Source organism: Bactrocera latifrons, unplaced genomic scaffold (assembly GCF_001853355.1).
Source record: "Bactrocera latifrons isolate USDA-ARS-PBARC rearing strain unplaced genomic scaffold, ASM185335v1 scaffold_314, whole genome shotgun sequence".
Taxonomy (NCBI): domain Eukaryota; kingdom Metazoa; phylum Arthropoda; class Insecta; order Diptera; family Tephritidae; genus Bactrocera; species Bactrocera latifrons.
This window is the reverse complement of record NW_017536786.1, coordinates 177,362-192,515: the sequence shown is the minus strand read 5'-3', so window position 1 is coordinate 192,515 and position 15,154 is coordinate 177,362. Positions and strand designations below refer to the sequence as shown.

General features: G+C 38.0%; 1 protein-coding gene across 5 annotated transcripts in view; it reads left to right on the top strand.

Moving 5' to 3' along the window:
• Nucleotides 1–1,018: 1,018 nt before the first annotated feature.
• Nucleotides 1,019–15,154, top strand: part of LOC108970895 (ATP-binding cassette sub-family G member 1) — a 39,027-nt gene continuing 24,891 nt past the window's right edge. The window contains exon 1 of one of the 5 annotated variants that reach the window (XM_018936597.1): nucleotides 1,019–1,182. The gene's annotated coding sequence lies outside the window, so the exon portion shown is untranslated. Of the gene's footprint in view, nucleotides 1,183–3,814; nucleotides 4,906–6,801; nucleotides 7,129–9,846; nucleotides 10,003–10,760; nucleotides 10,859–15,154 lie in introns of those variants that run through there. The other 4 variants (XM_018936594.1, XM_018936596.1, XM_018936595.1 and 1 more) reach the window with 4 other exon arrangements.

Below are 15,154 nucleotides of genomic sequence, written 5' to 3'. Positions count from 1 at the left end.
TTGGGCTGGTCATTTGAGCACCAAGTCATCGAAAATTGAACTCAACGGATGGGCCATTTGAGACGTAGCCGCGACTAACATTTGGAAGATATAATCTTCAAAAGATTAATTCCAGAAAATGTTCCTTCGATTTGTAATAAACATTTTCCATTAAATTTGAAGCTTTTGACTATTTTCTTTAAAAACGCGATCACAGTTTAGTAAAACTGTCAGACTTTCAATGCAAATATGTGAAAGTACTTTCCAACCTAGTACAATCACGACGTCACGAACAAATGTTAAATAGATTGAAAATATTACACCTTGGAAAGAAGCTGCCGCAATTTAAAACTGATTTAAATAGAGATAGCGATCCTTGCTTACAACTGTTGACAGGAGTGACATCATACCCGAAAGAGTGACTATTGCTTAGCTTGATACTATTTTATGTCTCTCTATTTCTCTCTATTTTTTCGAGTATCGAAATGAGTATGGTCATCTGTGTCATCTATCATTTTTGACATATTCTCAAATGCTATCATTCCTGAGAATAGTATTCTACCATTATACGTATAGCCTGAATGTTGTAGCGTATATCTACTGGGCCGTGAACGAAATCTGCCAAACAGACGTAAAAATATTTTTAAGATCGCAATTAACCTTTAAAAGAACTATACTTTGAACTAAGTTATCTTCGAGCTAAAGCCGCCCTTAGCCGTAGATAAGAAGCAGCACATCCATATTTTAGAATGATTTCACAGCTAGTTTATGACTAAATAAATAAAACAAAGATACAAATCTTAGTTAAAATGAGGAAACGATGCAAAAATTGCAAAACACTTAGAAAACACAGTTTACTTTGCTCTCTCTTCCTATGAAAAGTCTCCACAGCGCTAAGATAAGGCGGCCAGTGTGCGCTCTCGATTTCTGCAGCGGCAAACGCTAGTCAGCCGCTGAGTGCCTTTCTTAAAGCACGAGCAGCGTGTAATTTAATAATCTACTTGCTGATTGCTGATTCTAGTTTTGCGAAAGCAGACACAGATGATCTGCAGGCAATGAATCGAATCAGTTGCTTTGTTTTTCAAGTTGCTCAATAGTGATTTTCTGAATGTAAAAAAATAAACAAATCGCAAGACGCGTGTGTACACACAAAGTTTTACGTAAAAGCGGGAAATATTAAAAGAAAATATTTTCCACATTCTGGTATGTATGCATGCTGACTCATAATTTAGCATAGCCATAAACAATTGTGTCGTGTAGTCAGAAGATAGCAGGCATTTATTGAGAAATCTCTAGTGGCAGGTATTTAATTGCACAATTGTGTTTACTCACAAAATAAATCGCCCTAATTAATAGCGAGCAGAATAGTGTTGATCAAAAGCTATGTATGTGTTAATCGCTGGTGGAGTAGAGTACATTGGCACTTTAAATTTATTTGAAGACACCGATGTCATAAGAAGACTTTAGCTGAGAGAAAGTTATGCCATAAACAAGTGAAAAGAATTTAATTTTATAATTATTGGCGTAAGCTTTCGCAATAAAGAAATACACACAGGGAGGTATAGATAAAGGGCGCGCCATCTTTTATTTTGTACCATTGACAAGCGACTGTTTGGGTTTCTTGTGGTTTGGAAACGTCAGTTTATTCAGCAACTTCACTTCATGCTTTACATTGGGATAAAAATACCGCCTACATACTTCGAAAGTGCTACTTCCGCTTCCTTTGCATCTAGAAGTCCATTACATTCTACAACGAAATTGATTCCATGTGAGTAAATTGTTGTGAGGAGTGCACTCTAGATCTAACAGCAACTAAATCATTATTTAAATTGAATAAACTGACGGCAAAATGTGCGCAGACATGCGTGTAAGCTCGCAAGTGTCTCACAAGTGTCTCGCAAGAATTGAGCATGTGTTTCTGACAGCGAGTAAATAACACACAGCTGCGTCCGTTGATTAGATATTGTTCGGTGCAGGTGCACTTAAAAGTCCAGGCGCCTGCACAGCTCAGCTACTGGAGCACGGACTGACCAACCGACATCAGTCCGCACGAAGCACGACTGCTCTCGGTGCTCTGGTTCATTGCTCCATTAAAGCGAAAAACTGCGCTCTGTAGGAGCTTGGTATGAATTACTTTTTTTTTTTTTTTTTTTGGTGGAAATACACAGCTTCTTTGTTTTAGCTATTATTTCAATACAGACTTCGGCATTCAAGCGCATAAATGATAACGTAAGCATTTTGAGTGAGTTTTTAACAATCAAATAATGATGCGTGTAAATATGTCTAAACTGGACATATCGCATTGCTTGCTCGATAGTGTTAGTCCGACTTCCAGTTAGAACTTTACACTTTCCTACCCTATTCGAGTTTTAAGATAGTTTTAATGGGGGTCATTAAACAATTGCGAAGTCCAGAAATTAGAGAAAAAATTATTAACTCTTCATGAATCATTTTTCATTTTGACATATACGTATAGGGTGCACCATAATTTATTAAAAAAAAACACAAAACCAAACTCAGCTTTTAGTATTTGAGATACTTTATTTTATTGAATTAGCCCGTCGTCTTTTTGGCATTAGATATGCAGAAATCTTTGGTTCTTCTGAATTGTTTGTTGAACAAAGTGACACTCTGGGGAAATTTTGAAGTGTTAGACATATTTTTCGTAGATATTTTTATCGATGGATCGAATCATATCATAGGGGTTGTTTCATTTCATTGGAAATAACTAAATGTCAATGATGGCGTAATCTCTTAATATCCCATTTTCCATGCAATGGAGCTTCATAAATCTCGTTTAAACGTTACGTTGCCCAAATGTGAAGTTTCTGCTTTTCAACTCACTCAAAAACTACTTTCAAAGAGGTCGTATTTATATCCCAAAATCGTTCACGGTCTCATATTTGTGAGACTACTTCGATCTCTTGAAACAGTATGGGTGCTTGACCATACCGGAATCATCGGAAACTGTAAAGCCGACGAGCTCGTTAAAAAACCCAATCCAAATTACCTAAATCCCATTAAGAGCATTCCCCTGTCATCGCGCACTTAAGGGCTGGATCTAAGAGCCTCGCGCGAGCTCAGTAAGAGTTGGTCAGCAACCAGCACTTTTTGATTTGGGTATCAGTTCGTGTAGCACAACAATGGTTCGCTCACTTCCGTTCTGGAAATTTAAAAATTCCGATTTGTTTATAAATACGAGTTTGATTAAAAATACGAAACGACTTTTTCGACTTTTTTAGACTTGGGACGCAAAAGCAGATTACTCTATAGTAACTCAATTTAGGGAATCCAATTCTGAGTCGAAAAGGTGTGTCAAAACATTAACCAAATTAGTGTAGCAAACAAAGCTATTTCCGGACTTCAAGAGGCGAAAGAACTACCACCTAACTCTTGTTATTCTCCATGAAGATATCTTAGTTAATGACAAAACATCGAAGCGATAAGAAAATTTGAATTTCTAATAAAATTTACAGTTAAACAACGGTAACTGAAAACTTTCAAACCATTTGCCCAATTATCATCATTCAATAATGCTTGGAAAGCGGGCATACAACCACCCAAAAACACGCACACGCAAACACAAGCGCAAATGAAATGGTATCAATGCTGGCGCAGGAAATCAATTGAAATGTATACAGAAAATCATTTGAATACAAAGCGAAATGTTTAGCAACATTTGCATCGGCACACAACGCACTCTCACACATACACATATACGCACGGCTATAGATCTGCAGCAGCTGCTGCTATTCTCCGCGCTTCTCAAGCAGTACCGACCGTTTTATATGATTTCGCGTTGGCACTCGAGTCAGTTCCTCTTTGTTGGCGCTACGAAGCAGCAGCAACAGCGGATTTGCGCGTCGGCGACATATAAAATACAGCTTATTAATGTAAAAAAAAGTGTGTACCTAGGCATACGCGAGTAAAATAGGCGGATTTGGGTTAACACAACGACCATTGATAGCGCGCATCTCGCCAAATTGCTACTTCGGTAGCGCGCTCACAATCACTAATAATCGTTAACGACGACACTCCGCTCAGCGCGCGCTCACACCTACACTATAGCACTTGCGCGTACGCGCCGCTTAGTGCGCTCACCGCTCAGGCCACCCAGCGCCAGTCGCACGACCGCAAAGCCAAAGAGACCAACCACAAGATACACATCAGCCACACAATTTACATCCGCCTTTGTAAGCTGGGAGGCAATAAACCAGCAAGCGAACACAGACAGACGAAGGCGTCGGCAGCACAACGCATCAGCTGAGCCGTACACAGTCTAGCTGTGGACTAGGTGGCTACCTACCACACCACAAAGAGGCGCTGAGTCTTCAGTCTGCCAAAGCGTTCGTCTCAAGTTGGTGCTGCATGCGAAAAAGCACAAAGCGGAGAATAAACATTTCCTAAAATACAAATAATTAAATAGTAATGCAAATAAATAAATAATTTTGTGTGCTGCTTTGTTGTCATTAAATTAATTTCTGCTTGGCGTTCGGTGCTCGCGAGCAGAGACGCGCAAAACGTGTGGCGCGTTGGAAGAAACAAGAAGAAACGTACGCGTGTTGAAGAGAATTAATGTGTTCGAAATTATAACAAAAACAATGCCGCGCGTGTGTATGTGTTGCGCCATAAATTAAACAAAATACGAAAGACGCCAGAAAAGCTGGCGCTCCAACTGAAAATAAGCATATCAATAAATGAGCCAAGGGCGGCGCAGTGTTGAGTTTACAAGCAGTGTGTGCATTTTACATATCGAGATTAGGGCCAAGCGCAGCAAATTCTTCTAAAAGTGTGTTTATTGGAAGTAAATATAATTCGAGCGTTTTGTGTCGAAGCAATCAAGCACTATAGTGGCGATCAGCAGAGCTGTCCAAAGAAGTGCTGTAAGCTAGTTCCAGCGCGGCGCGGCGGTCACATCAGAGTAAAGTACGTAGTCTTAATGAAGCAACAACAAAGTTTCCATAAATAAATTAAGCAAATGTAACTGTATGCTCAGCAAGGCAAGCGAACACGAGCACGTCCAGATACACAAACGAGCGTGAGCGCAGCAAGACAGCTAAACAATTTTTAGAGTCTGACCAGCTGTGTGCTGCCTTCCTCGCGACCCGCCGCCAATCAGTCACTAACAGCCTAGCGGAGTCTTTATTGTTTACTGACGGCTGATTTATATGTTTGTATATTTCTGAATGATTACAATGGCTATCGGGCAGACAAATGCATATGTGTGTATGTAGAACTGGTGCGCGAAGCTGCTGCGTGCAGCCATTGACTGATTTCTCAATAATGAATAGTATTTACCGAGAACATATGAAAGGAATTGTAAATCAAATTTCAGTACATATACGTTCAAGCACTTATAGCGAGAGCATACAGACTTAAAATTACTCACTTTTTCAAAGCTAACTTATAAAAAAACGTTTTTTATAATTTTGTTTGCTTCTCCTTTTAAGTTACTGGGGGTGGCAAGGTGATAAATCGCAAGAAAATACAAGCAGCACGCAAGCAACAACACATAAAGTCACACAATAACAAGAAAAAACAGTTGCCACAGACCTGCAGGGCTGCTTTGTTTGCCGTAACAACCACCCCGTGTGAGGCGAGTCATAGAGAAACTCGCTGCAAATAACATCCCTTCTTAAGTCATGTCACTATTTATACCCTCTAGCCACCCCTTAATATTCTCTTTCGCGTACATGTGTGGGAGTGTGTGACGATTACTGCCGAGTGCATTAGCGCGTTGTTTATCAGCTGTTGGTACCAAAGTTCTGTGACAAATCGGCAGCAAACCTGTATTTTGGGGCAAGGAAGAAAGCATACAGCACCAGAGGCCCAAAGCAACATAAAATCTAACGAAATAGATGAGATTTTGGTGCTTATTCCTTTTTTACTGCTTCGGATACACAGTTATCCCATTATTATTTTATATACTTTATTTTTGTTGTAGCGCTCTTCGCTTTCGCTTTCACTGCTTGCTTTACATTCAAATGCATATCATTGATTAAGAGAGCATAAACGTAGATTGCAGTGTGAGATGCGAAAGTAAAATCGCTCATTTTTTAAACATAATGAAATTCTATAAACATTTATTTCATTCCTTTAAACTCTTTTTTTATATACACCAATAATTTACAAAAAGGTGAGATCCGATAATTTGATTCATACTCGGTTCTTAGCTCTGTAGTGCGTCTGCGCCTTTCTTGTGTTGTATGTGCCAGAGATGCCAACCTTGCCCTAATTATGATTCGCACACTGCTTTAGCTCTAATGCCCGGCAAAGTAGTAAGAGGTTTCTTATTTTTTGTTTCTAGTATCAATATCCAGTCGTTATCTATTAAATAATTTCGAACCAATTGTTGGGTTGACATACTGATTTCGATGTTATCGTCTAGGTTAGGTTGGATTAGGCAAGCAGGCAGAATTTTCGTGAATCTCACTTGGACTGCTAGACTGCTAGAGATGCTTGTCTGTTCTGATGCCCACATCATCTAGTATCGATTTCATCCAAATACATATATGGGCTCGTAAATGTATGACAACCGAAAGATTTCGCCTTTAGCCTGGTGAAAGCTAGACAGAAGTTGTCGTCTAACTCTTAAAAATATCTTTCGACCGAATTGATTCGTTGGGTCGTGAGATTCTGCGGAATTCGTAAATCCTAAACATAAAAATTAGTTTAATTTTTCCACAAAAAAACCAAAATCAGTGAAACTTTCGCGATTTTTTTTTTTTTCAAATAGATGTAAACGAAAAAAACTCTTTCATTCAAATCTTTAAGAATTGTATCTTAAAGACATTAAAATTTCATGCAGATCGTTTGAGTAGTTCTCGAAAAATCTTACCAACCGACTTCAAAAACACAGTTTCGAGAAAAACGTTTAAAGACGGCTCACTTAGCCTTACCTAGTCTCGAGCACACAAGTTCTCAGGGCGGTATCTCCGAAACTACGCTCGAATCAACTTGATAATTTAGGGCAATATTCTAAAGGTGTAGAAGAATTTAGCAAGATAATAAAAAATCGATATTTTGAAACCCGTAAACCACTTGGAATCGTATTATCGACATAAAGAGAGATATCGGAGGCTCACACCGTTCAACACGTTACGACTGAGAACAGCTTGGTTAAAAATTTGGATGTGCAAAGCATTGAAGGTAAACTCGTTTATAAAAGCCTGAACTTGTTTTCTTTACGATGAGTCAATACTAAAAAAGAACTGGTTTCTCACGAAACAGATTTTGCTTTCTCTAACCTAATTCGCTCCATATAAAAGACTATGAGCGGAGTAATTTAATAAAAAAATAAAGGAAACCCTGGTAACTACCAGTTAAAGAGTCCGGTGAAATTAATATTGGAAATGCAAAAATTTTTTTCAGTGATCTTTCATAATAAACAAAAAATTTAACCTTCTGTCCCCAAAAATTTTTTCTAAAGTTTTTTTGTTTTGATTTTGTTGACTTTTACTTCGCTGAATTAAATTAACTTACCTCCAGTGATAAGGCAATTCCGCGAAATCGTACTTGGAGATTACATATCTGCTTTGAGATAGAGTTATCAGCTCAGTCACAAATTCTCAAAGCACTCATGGCGAGCATTAATAATAAGTCGATTTGGTAAGAAATTCAAACAGAAGCAATAGTGCAAGTAGATAATTGGCTGCAGTTAACCGCAACTAAACCAAAGTAATTGATCTGTGGCTACATATACATACATATTTATAGAGTGAACTAATATATGATAGACAAAAGAATTTCAAGGACGTTTACTTTTTTGTTTTTTTTTTACTTTATATTTTTCATCTTTTTTCCCGAAATATTTTTCATTCCATTATTTATCAAAATCACTGGAGAGCCTTATGAAAATTGATTTCAAAGAATGGTCTACTATCAGCCAGTCACCCTTGTATATTTGACCCAGAATCTGTACCTGTTTATTTGCGCTACGAATTTTACGCACTTTATCAGCAGCAACAATATGCAAAGGTCGCCTGATTATTAAAATCATTCAGTATACAAACTAACGGTGTTCAAACACACTCAGAAATATTTATATTCAATTAGCATGTACTCCAGATTGTATTATATATATGTATAGTGGTAAATAGAAGCATATATACGACAAAGAAAATTAGGGTAGGACCACGGGCAATTGGACATAGGAGAAACAAAATATTTATTCAGATAAACTAGCTTCATTTGTTGTTGTTTGTTCGAGAACAACAATGAGCTAGAGTTTTGTGGGTCAAAGATATAAGAATAAAGAGAGTTAAATATGCTCACATTTATGTTCTATAGATAAAACAGGATGCTGAGGCTTGGCTAAGAGAAATATTTACAAAGAAGAGCGAGTTTACGAAAGCGCAAAATCATAGCGAACGCATAGTTGCCAAATTCACATGGTTAGTTTGAAGAATTAAATTATACGCTAAAATTAGGCAATAATTTAAATAGTGCAATAATTATGATAAAAATATATCTGATCTATATAAAATCTTAGAGATTGTAGTTTTGGCATCGCTTATGATTTTTGGCTGCATTTGTAACTTGAGAAAACGAGTCACGCTGTGCAACCCTTATAACACTAGCGCTCTCATGCCCTTTTCGCAAGAGTTTGCTTGGCATGGTTGCCATATGTTGCAAATTTTGGAAAATATTTTTATGAAAAGTGAAAGTTATGGAAATATTGAGTAGAAATTTGCTAAATTAGTGCAAAATGCATATTCATTCAGATTGGGTAGACGGAAAAGTCTTTTCGAATTTTGTCAATAGATGTCGTTGCAGTCGTAGTGCTCACAATCAGATTGTGTCATACCATATAGTATGGGAAGGGTAAGATTTTAAGCTTCATTTAAGCAAAATTTTAATTCGTGGAAATTGAAAAAAAGTTACAGCTGTTCGAAAATGAGTGAAAATAATGAAGAAAGTTTGAAATTTTTGCATAAAAAAGGGAAGAATGCCACAAAAGCCACCAATGAAATTTGTGAAGTTTACAGAGACGATGCTGTATGAGTTCGTGTGGCACAACAATGGTTCGCTCGCTTTCGTTCTGAAAATTTCGAAATTTCGAAATATCGATTTGCACTGATGGAATGTCTCTGAATGGAATGTCTCTAGCGGAAAATGGCAAAAAGTGGTCGACCAAAATCATACATATTTGCTTATTTATTCGTTAGTTTATATATATAAAAAAAAAATAAGTTTATTAGAAATACGAAAAGACTTTTTCGACTACGAAATACTTTTATTATATTTTAATAACCTGCTAATTTAATATCTAAAAGCAGTACACGATTCGAGTCTACTAAGTCTGAACACTTCCGCAGTGTAATCATGTTTTTGAAAGATTGTTTGCAACCCTTTTTATATTCCTTATATAAAGTTACGGAGAAAACAATATCATTATTCCATTTGCATATTTATATTAGACCAAAATATTTTTTGAACAAAACAACATACTGAAAAACAGACTCTGGCAACACTGCCAGACAGCTTCGGCTGCATTAGCTGCCGGGAAATCCACAATTGAAGCACTTAACGGAGATTCGGCAGACTAAGCGGCGACTAGCAAGCAATGCTACAGCAACTCCAACCCCAAAAAGCATTTTCCCAACAACCACACACTACCACCCCCCACATTGCGCACAGGTACGCCGAYGAGCATTATGAAAAATTCATTCGTTGTCGACGATCTCACGCGAACGCAATGTGCCAGCACGGCGTCGCAAGTGAAAATAGAAGTGAACGAAATCACAATTTGAAATACTAAATTTAAAATTGAATAAAGTCTTTGCCAAAAAAAAAAACAGTGAAATTAATAATTAATTGAAATTTATAGAAAAACTTTGAGTCTAATAAGTGCGGCGAGTGTGCGRGAGACAAGCCGAGTGCGAAGAGAAGTGAAAATGCGAGCATTTAAATATGCAACGTTGCAATTTGTTTATTCAAGCGTAGAAAACCACAGACAACTGCAGCGAAAATAACGCGAAAAGCAACGGTAATCCAAAGCGCATATCAGCAGCGAAATTGCAGGTATAACAAGCMTTGCATAAACGCAAAGAAATCAACAAAGAAACACACAAAATGATTATRTTTATTTTAATGCAATTAGATGCATGCGAGAAACGTTACAAACGGCTTTGTATGTGTCACGAGTGCATGTGTACTCACGKTGGCCGGGCCCCCTGCCGCAACGCGCTGCTTGAGTAAWCCACCGTCGCGGCATGGTGCAAGTGTCTGCGGCAGACGCGCTGCTGTTCGGTGCGCGTGCACTCAAATCGCCCAAAAATTKTGAGGCAATGCACTGCCACTAGAGCACGTGATAGCGCTACACAAAGCGAAAAGTATAGAAATTGAAATCCATTACCTCCAAAGTGCATGATAATCATSAAGTGCTTGCTTAGTTATGCTGCGCGACACTTCATTTAAGCAGCTCCCACTTATTTATAGCATCACCCTCACTTACAAGTGTTTGCATATGTGCTTTAGCTTAGTAGAAATATCTGTGTAGCAGTTCTTGAGATGCTGCGCTGGAAAATTTTCTTGCCTTTCGTGTCAATACGCGCTCATGTGTGTATATACCACTACGCATATATAGGTGGATTCACTTGACCCAGTGTCGCAGAATAAGTGTCATCAAAGGCTCAAGAATGCATAGATATTACCTGCATAACCTTCTAGTATCTTTTGAAATTTGAAACTTTTGTAAGAAAGCGAAAACAAGCTGCTCTGGTTAAAATATTTATATTTTGCTTAATTTTTCTGGTAGCAAACAAGAGGAGGCGCCAGGAGTGGGAGAGTAACACTAAATTTGAGGAAGCAGCTGATCGGTGAAGAGTTTTAAGAAAACAAGTGAAGAAGGCCAATTTCGGATGTAACCGAACACTTTGTAAGCAAACTTTTATATTAACACGACATTTCAATAAGGAAAAGTATTATCAGAAAGGATTTATCGCAATAGAAAACGCGGTCTACCTATTCGGTAGCTGGGTGATTAAAAGTTGTAAACCGCTTTTGAAACTTTTTTGCGCATTAGGCATGGTTCAAAGCCACTATTCGTGAAAAGTAAGAGTCAAATGGAGTTTAAAATTTTGTTATATAGAAAATAGGCATGGGTAACATACGATTACGACCAATTTCGCGCTGTGACATACAAATATCAAAAGAATGTTAAGTACCAAAATTTGATTCAAACTGGTTGAGCAGATCCCGGGATATGGATTTTCACCTAATTATGCAGTGCCACGCTTCTGGTCCCATTTTGATAGAAAACTTATTTTTATCTTTTCGAGTGCAAAATTTAATGTCTCTGATTCGAGATACCAAGTGCAGCCAGTTCCTTCTACACTTGATCTCCTTAACGAAGTCGAGGTCTTCCTTGTGCTCTACTTCTACCGGAGGGTACGGAATCGAAAAACTTGAAAATATTCTCTTCCATGCGGACAACATGACCCAGTCTCTTGATTCACTGAACTATTTCGTACGACTCATCGTTCCAATGCGCAAAGAACCATAACTGTTCCGCAACACCTTTCTCTCGAACACTCCTAAGGTCGACTCAGCAGATGATGTCATTATCTTAGCCACTTCATCACACAGCAGGACGGAAATGATGTGCAACTTGTAGAGTTTGGTCTTTCTTCGTCGGGATAGGATTTTTCCTTTTCATGAAGGGAGGGTTTCTACGCGGTGGGTGCCAAACCCAGCACAGAACTTCGCTAGATGAGTATTAGTTGACTTACGGTACGATACTAATGTGTTCATTTTAGAGAAATGATAAGCCTAAAAAAGTGGGGTCCCATTCTATTCAAGGCTCATGCTTAAAAACTGCTTACGAAACCAGGTTTTGTCTTCAAAATCCCCAATTAGACTTGAAAACCTTTTAAATAAATGCAAATTTACAACTGAATTTGTTAGCCTGCCATTGATAGTCACTCGAAAAGCATATGTCTCACTAAATATCTCTATTCTCACTGCAACTTGTGCATACACTTAAACATAATAAAAGCCATTTAACATTCACACCTTTCTCCATATCCCTGCTTACACGTTTATCAATGTACATACAACTGAATGAATAAGTGCCGCTAGGAGGTCAGGGACATCTGTTCTCATTGTTGGCTGTCAATCCTCACGGCAGTGTAACACCTTTGGCGAGCCAATATTGACTGTCTACAACAATAGCAGCTCATTTCTGGCCAAAGGAAAGCACTAGGCTACCTATTTCCGCTTCTTGCATATTTATGCACCGGGTAACGGAAGTGCAACTTCCTGCAGTGTGGTGGTTAATAGACCAGTGGGCGAAGCCTGAATGGCTATTGAAGCAGCGACACAATGTGATACAAAGGTAATTGGCAGCAAATAAGAATAGCGAATAGCAAATCGGAATATCAAGCCACGAAGTATTGTTGCGAAAGGAGTGAAAATCGATTGTGAGTGGCAGCATTGAAGCGCCTCTGTCTGCAGGATTTGCTTTTTATGCATTTTGAAATTGTTATTGATTTTATGTTATTTATTTTTAAAAATCTTTTGATGAATTTGCTAATATTTTATTATCATAGTGATTTGCGCTTGCGTTATTTCGCACGATTTCAAGCTACACTCACTTATACATTAATAGGTTTCAAAAATATTTATTATTAGAGAGAGTATCAGAAATATTTTCAAGATAAAATGAGGTTATCTGAAAAAAGTACGCATGTATATAGAAAATTTGGATATTTTCATTACCTCGGATTAGGGCTCGTAGTTTCGGCCACCCGACCTAAAATCGTCCGTAGATTATTTTTCCCCTAATACTTTATCGCATGTTTCCGATCTTTTCGTTTAAATCTGCTATGAATTTCTTTTTGAAATAATTATTTACCCTTGACCTACTTGTCAAATATTTTTTAGAGAAATTGAATTTCCTACTGGAAGAGCTGTCAAAGTTAGTGCAGGTATTTCAGAATACTTCAGCGATAAGCAAAGACTTCAATGGAGAAACACTTCAGGCTCACTTTCGTCCAAACAAAGGTTTAAAATTGCCACATACTTTTTAAGTGAAAGGAAGAGAGAGCAAATGAGAAGCACAATAACGGTACTTTATAAGACTAACTGTACTAAACTGTACTAAGCATCAGTTTTCATAATGGAATCTAAAGAATGTTTTTCATAAGATGCAATCCCGGTGGTCGCGACCAAAGTCCGTACAAGCCCTAAGCGCCGATTTCTCAATGTCTGACTAGCTATAATCTGTCAGTTCCCATTAAAAAAACATGAAGCTATACTGAAAGAACCAATCTTGGTTAACTTAACTATTCCTATTCATCTCAAAGAAAAAATTTCTATACAAAAAGTAAAGTGAAAAAGGTTTTAAAAACAGCTACGATGTATCGTTACGGATGGGAGTGATACAGGTAGTATTTACTGAACTTGTGGAACACATTTCGGCTGTTCAGGGTTCACTTGACTGCTTTGTTTTATGTAAGCGTTTTTGCTTACTATGATTTACAAACGCATATAAAGTTCTTTGACTTCTGCCTGAGAGTGAATTCGATTAACTTCATAATTTTTTCTCTCATCTCTCAGAGAAGTGCACACGAAAGCTTTTTTCGTCTTAAGTGTACAACATTTTCAGACTGCCAGCAACTGTTAAGAATTTGACGAAATTGGGCTAGTTCCTGCAGGGTATGTTAACGCTCATTAGTCGACTACAACCACACATATACACTTCTATTATACCAGCTATTGTTCAGCGCAGAAATTGCAGACATTTCTCATTCAAATCATCGGCCTTTTGTGTTGTTCGTTAGATAACTCATGTGACTGTCTGAAATTGTGACTTCGGCACAATGGCCGCATTACAGCAGTCAAGTGGGCGCTACAAGCGCAGCAAGAGCCTAAATGGTGGAAACGGTTAGCCTATTCGCTTGCTAACTTTGCTAAAAATTATTGGTAATTAGCGAATGGCATGCAATTTGTTTTGCACGCTTCATTTGCATGCATTTAACTTTATTTAGCGACAGGTTTTCACCATAAGCTGGTGAATAAAGGATTAACGAGTGGCTAGTCAAGTCTGATGTTGTTGACAGATTGGCGCTGTTTGAATGCTGGTGGCTTATGACTATGAAGGCTATTCGTAAGTTGACTGACGACTTATATAATAACATAGGAAATATGGGGTGCTTATGAGTGCAAGAAGTGATTTTTGAAAGGATAAGAGAAAAAACTGAGTTAGAACCGCCTTATTGCTGTAGTCAAGTGCAAGGCAAATAACTCAAGCCCACGCTCCCATAGTCAAAGTAGGCGCATCATTTTTCCCACGCACCACAGACGCCAGCACGCCAAATTTACGCGCTTTTATCGAATGGCGATAAAACCGTGCGAGAGGAAGCCAAAGCTAACGCTGCTAAAGCCGTTAAGGAAGAAAGCCATTAGCTTTGCCGGGCATTAAGTATGAGCGAGCAAAAAAGCGCAAATCATTACTGTATTTATCGCTTGGTGCCAGGAGCAAATGCTTACTCGCCAAACACACACTCACACGCAATTTGCGTCGCTGTGTTTTAATGCCGTTAGATTGCATAATGGAACATGCCATAATTTGCCTGATTACGGTACGCATGGCAACAATTATTGCATACCTCAAGCTGCTGTAACTGTTTATTGAAAGAAAAGTATAACTGCAACTTTTCGAATCTTTCGCTGCTTAGTCATGCGAAAAGCGATAAAAAATCTCATTTATTTTACAATTTCATAGACAGGTGCGATGTATCCTTAGGAATGGAAGTGGTAAACTTAATATTTACTGAACTTGTGGAACACATTGCGGCTGTTTGAGGGTTCGCAGTGGCCCATTCGACTGTCTTAGCTTTCCTAGTCCTCAGCACGGCTTTCTATTATTGTTTAAACAATATCTGTACTTCACGCAGTCCCAGAAAGAACAACATCATGCGTATGTATATATAGTATATATCTTATGAGCATACAAACAGGATACTCTGCGGAGACTAGAGACGACTATAGACGACCCACCTCAAATATTTGCCTTCACTTCCTTAAGATTGTTCAGAAAAATTTCTAAATCGCACGAAAATCTAAGACTTTCGCATATAATTTCTACTGTGTTAGTTATGTAAAACACAAATTAAATTGGTTTAGTTGATATTTATAGTTAGAATCTATATTACTTCTAGTATATTTATAT